Consider the following 6,000-nt stretch of genomic DNA (forward strand, 5'->3'; position numbering starts at 1 on the left):
CTGGTATTTTCTAAAACTACTGAACTGAAAATGGGTAAATGTTCCTCTTAAGGGAAGGGGTGGAGTGACAGCATGGAAGAAAAGATGGGGAGGCATCACTGACTGTTATTCAGGAGCCTGTCCTGTTTGGATGCTCCCTGTTGCTTTTGCTGTGCACATTTACACTTTTATGCCAACTCTTCCCATTAAGGTTGCTTTTTCTAACTATACTATCATTTGGTTTGCTTATCCGCAGTGGTGCAGTGGTAGCGTTGTTGCCTCACAGCAAGAGGTTCTCCCGTTTGATTCTCGGCTGGACTGCCTTCTGTGTAGAGTCTGCATGTCCTCCCCATGGTTGGATGGGCGTTTGAAAGACATGGGTAAATGGGCGTGCCTTCGTTGAAGGTTGGACATCGAGCTGGCACCTCGGTGTTTGTTAAAATCTACTGCTAATCATTAGCAGACCGGAGTTCCGCTGTGGCGACCCCTAACCGGGAAAAGCCAAAAGACAACCACCACCACTATCATTTGGTTTGCTTACAGCAAAATATTCAATATTTATTCTGGCACAGGTAGTTGGAATATAGGTTTCCCATTTTCTGTTCTACTAGAAATAGCAACCATAACATTAGTATCAACTTTATTATAAAACCACATTTTGGAATATGTATAGATACGTGTACACATAATCAAGTGTTTGTGCTAGCTCAGAACTTTTTAACTACAGAAAAGCATTCACAGCACCTGGAAACAGGAAATTAAGCTATTTCAAAATCTTTACCTGGTACTACAACATCTGTGCCTAGTAGTTTACAGACCTAATATCTCAGAAAACCTTTCACAGATTCTACGTTCAACTACTATTATTTGGGCCCTCACATCTTTACTCAAACTGCTCTTGATGTCCATCAAATAGTTAACCAGACAGATCATGGTCCATCCTTGTCAGAACATTTTATTCATGCAGCAAATTATACCAAATAATTTCATACAGTATTTACTGATTGCACTAATTACAATCAAAAATCAGATGGCGCGACATCAGATGCTCTTATTCAGTATTATAGCTAACTTCTACACAGAAATACCCAACAGCAGAAATCAGCACTAAATTCTACTTAAAACAAAAAGTTCAAAACATTATTAAAAAACTGAGCAAAAAGTTGGATGTTAGACTAAGTAAGCTGCAATTTATGTTCCTTACAATGGTGGCAAAGTAGATTAACAAACCACTAGCTTACATATTTAATCTGTCATTATCATTAGGTATAGTCCTTGACCCATTCAAGCAGACAGTTATAGCAAGTACCTTTACCCAAAATTCAAGGCCCAACCTCACCACAGCACTACCATTTCATCTCCAGTTAGTTTATGTGTGATAATAAAAATATCTGAAAAATGAATATGCAGTCAGATATTCAATCACATAAACAAATTTGGTTTGCTCTGTGATATTCAGCATGGCTTTTACAAAGGCTCTGGAGCTGTAACTGTTCCTTATATATGGCAATCAAGAATATCTACAAACTTAAACAATGGACATATTACAGCTGAAATATTCATAGACGTGACCAGAGTCTTTGAAACTCTATGCCACTCATTCCGACTTAATTAGCTAAACAAGTTTAACCTTACATCTAACACTGTTACCTGGTTCAGGAGTTTAGCTCTCTTCTCTGCCTGATACCCAAGAAATTAACTGCGGTGTAGTACAAGGGTCAGTAAAAAGCCCAGTGTTTTTTTTTTCGTTATTAATGATATCTCTATAAACTTCCCATCACTTTAAATAAAACTTTACACTGACACTATACTGTTAATCAAGTCTAACAGGTCAGTAAAAGAACTAGAGAAAGTCTATAAGTGGACATTGATCATCTATGTATGTAGACAAACAATAAATGTTTAGTGAACTCTCAAGAAATCAGTTGTGATGCTGTTTGCTCCAGGATCATACAAATAATGCTGCCCCTCCCCCTGGATACAAAAACAGTGCTAAACCAATTCTCAAGGATTGTTTAGACCACATAATTCCAGTGGTGTCTCAACAAATATATTCTGGCCTTATTCTTTTTTTCAAATACCTTTATTGAATTATCACTTGTGACACAGGCACATTTACATTCATATAACAGTAATCAAACTATATTAACATAAATATTATATTTCACATATATTGCTATATAGCATATAACCTAAGCAATAGTACATAAATTATTTAATGCCTGCCTTTTTTATAAAGAAGACACATCTTTACTAAACCATCACTTACTACATAGGCAAGCATACATTTATGTAAATGAAAACAAACCACACCGACACAATCCTAGTTGCAAACATTTTACATCACAAATCATACTGACACACTCCCAGTTGCAAACATTATACATCACTTAAAATCTACTCAATCTTTCTCACTCAAACATTACATAGCTCAAGTCCCGTCTCCTTTTAAACCTCATTCCTTCCCTGTATGTATTGTTCTCACAATTCCCATTTTTTTACATGTAGTTTGCTCATACCTTTTCTAAAGATCTCAGTTCCAGTTGTTTTATCTCTGTTACTATATTCACTACTTCCAGTATAGTTGGTTTACATTTTGATTTCCATTTTCTACTAATTGCTTTTTTGGCAGCCACCATAATTAGACTCAACAAGGCCTTACCATGTCGAAGCAATTCCAATTCTGTATCATAGCTCAGAAAAATTATCTCCCTCGTCAGTCCAATCTGCCCACCCAGCATCTCTGACAGTGCATCCCACAGGGAATCCTTAAAGTCCGCCTATTCACTGAACTCCCAGAAAATGTTCCCAATTATCTGTTTCTTCCACTTCACACCTCCAACATTTGCTGTGTGCCTGAGGAAAAATTATATCCTTAGGGTATAAAAATATCTATGTAAACATTTCCAGGCACAAATCCTAAATCTTCCAGATCTTGTTGCATATTTGGAAGACATACATATATCCTCCCATTGTTTCTTTGTGAACTGCTCATCCAATCTCACTTCCCAGTTCTTTCATCCTGGCCTTATTCTTGATCCTGCTTAATATCATGCTACAGTGTCACATGTCTGTCACACAAAGCATGCTTAACCTTTGCAAGAAATGTGTTTATACTCAATCTAAGGACTTCATACTGCTATCACAGTCCCCACAGCAAGGAACAGAGTTGATATCTTACTGTACAAAATATTAAAATTGCAATACTGCCCATCGTTGCACAGTAAATTAGTGGTCATGATTGTACTATATTCCCTCAAAAATAACAGTGACAATTTCTTCTAATAAGACCACTATATTATCTAACTATAGATGAAAATGCTTTTTCAAAATTTGGGCCATTATCCTGGAACTGAACAGCTGAAAATGTTCACACACAGAACAGTATCTTATTTTAATACTAAACTGAATGAGTCCCTCTTCATACAGAATTCCCGTAAATGCTTTAGAGACAGTGGTTAGTAAATCTTAGGTATATGTGCTGGTCTATAAGTATGAAATGATTTATTTTGAAAACCATACTAGGAGGAATCAGCGGATGAAAAACAGGTTTTATAAATACTGTGTAAATTATATTGTAAATACTCTATATTCCCTTGTAATTGATTTATTGATTTATCGTTGGGGCGTGGTTGTGGTTGATTTCCTTTACATGGTGTTACTAAAACCATTGTACCATAAACTTTAGCCTTACTATATGCATGCATACTCATTGCATGTACACACACTGTTGTTTGCCCTGTAAATTCTGGTCATTTCTAGAGAGTGGCCTTACCCATCCCATGGTCAATAATTATACATTACCCCTAATGACAATAACTGGGATCATACCATACATAATTTGAGAGGACACATGCACTTGATAAAGCATTTTGGAGTTGCCTCTGTCCCTTAGTAGTACAGGGGGCAGACCTGTGGTAAATGTTCTGTTTCCCATCCATAGAGCCAAGTTAGGGTTGAATAAGGATGGGAACAAACTTAGTTTTATGTGGATGGGGACTCTATTCCAGAGCAGTGTTATATTCTGCAAGGATATCAGTATCTCTGCACAGGTTGAACAAACTGCACTTAACTGTTGGTAGTACAAATTGCCTTGAAAAGGCTGCATTTTGCGCCTGTGTATTTGTGCTTCAATGCACATCTCCTTTCTGACCCTGTACAACGATGTCATTAGAGCTCCTCGAGAATTCCAGGAAATGTGGAGTATTTCTTCGCTCTGATCTGTAGCGATCTTCTTGATTAGGTTTCATATCCTATTTCTAAGTGAAAAGCTGCTCGTTTTGAAAATCATGTCACTGTTGATTTTCGTTCTACTATATATACTGCGCATTAAAGTAATGCTGACTGCATACACAAATATTATGCAAATTACACGTTTGATTAGCATATTCTACTGGAATTCAAGCAACGAAAATAAAGCTAACAGAAGAAGGTCTGCCTGTGACCCAACCAACTGGTTTAAAACACTGTTCATATAGAAGCATCAAATATAGCCTGTGGTAACAGTTCTGTGGACGGTCCTGCTACTTTAGTAATTCACTGTAAAAGCAGAAGTAGGTACATGTACTCTCAAGAGCATACCTGTCAACCTCTGTGGCCAAAAAATCAGGACAAAGAGTAAAATAATGGGGGGCAAAACTTGGGGACAGATTTTAAATATTGCTCTTATAAACTTAGAAAGTTGGTAGAATAGCAGGATTTGTGTTAGCATGCATTTTCTGACGTATATGAAATCTGAAACTGAAATGTATCATTATTATGATTTATTTATCAGAAAAACATAAATTTTATGAGAACAGACCAAAAATAGACGAAAATCTGTTCAGTCGGGAGGTATGTTCAAGAGTATAGTAACAGTACACTGACAGGTTGCAGGTACGTTCCTGCTCAACTGCATATTTAAATAGCACTTACTGCAAATTTACTATTTAAGGCGTCTCAGCTCGCGGGCACTTTGCCAAATACAAATACAAACAAAAACATGTTTTTTTTTTCTGGCTCTCTAATAAACTTGCTCTTAATATTACTACTAATTATTCTCTGTAACGACAGTAAAATAAATATATAAACGTTTCCACACTGCCTACGGAAAGTAAAATGGAAACTAAATATTCTCTCATATTTTTAAACTGGATAACGACTAACACAGCCACCACCATAGTCTACTACTGTTCTCACAGTACATGAACTTGCTTCGTACAATATATCAAGTTATAAATACTTCATACGACTCAGTACGTTTAAACCCATAATTTTGCAGCATATTCTACTTACACTGACAGTCGACAGAAACTGGGTTTAGAATCTATTTGTATTGCTATCCTTCACCTAGCGCAGCAGTCTTTTGTACCATTCATAATGTATATCCATAACTGAGGGGGGAAATTGATTTCGGAATAACATCACATTGAGTACAGGTTCCCGGACTTATCAGCGATGTTGTCTACAGATAACACAGGTTCCTCTTTGGGAGGGAGCAGCGCGTGAGTGCCGATGCACGCCACGGTTGCTGGGATATTTGTCAGGAAGTCTGCCTGTCTCCTAGGCAAAGGTCGGAACTGCCTGCCGCCTGGCTAACTGCTGGACAGTCAGGAAAATGCGGAAACTAACGACTTACCTCCGGAGTACCTCCCCGCGGAAACGAATGAGCTCCTGTGATACCTTTGTACTCTAACGTGTGCAAATTTTCTGGCAGACATAAACATAATGTTTCAGCTGTAAATTCTTAAACTCATAGCTCTCAAACTTCCATCTACAAAATGAGGAACACTTGTCTTCATAATGTGGAACAAATGGGCAAAATGTGGAACACATACTAACGGCTTACTAACAACTTCAACTAGGAAAGTCATAGGGTGGTATGCTGGTTTTACTCATAAAGAAGATCCTTTAATGAATTAATATGATTAATTTCTATTTACCATGGATTTCACTTAAAAAAATTCCTAACTGAATGTGTGGCAGACTCTTTTAATGTGGAACTTTGAGGAACTGAACTTTTTAATACCCTAAATGAGTACG

General features: G+C 37.2%; 1 protein-coding gene across 1 annotated transcript in view; it reads right to left on the reverse strand.

The window, feature by feature from the left end:
• The window catches only part of PLEKHG7 (pleckstrin homology and RhoGEF domain containing G7), a 1,339,509-nt gene extending 1,333,737 nt beyond the window's left edge, over positions 1-5,772 (reverse strand). The window contains exon 1 of the mRNA XM_044087653.1: positions 5,254-5,772. The gene's annotated coding sequence lies outside the window, so the exon portion shown is untranslated. The remainder of the gene's footprint in view (positions 1-5,253) is intronic.
• Positions 5,773-6,000: the final 228 nt, after the last annotated feature.

Source organism: Protopterus annectens, chromosome 11.part0 (assembly GCF_019279795.1).
Source record: "Protopterus annectens isolate FY-2018-M chromosome 11.part0, PAN1.0, whole genome shotgun sequence".
In the NCBI taxonomy this organism is placed as follows: Eukaryota; Metazoa; Chordata; order Ceratodontiformes; family Protopteridae; genus Protopterus; species Protopterus annectens.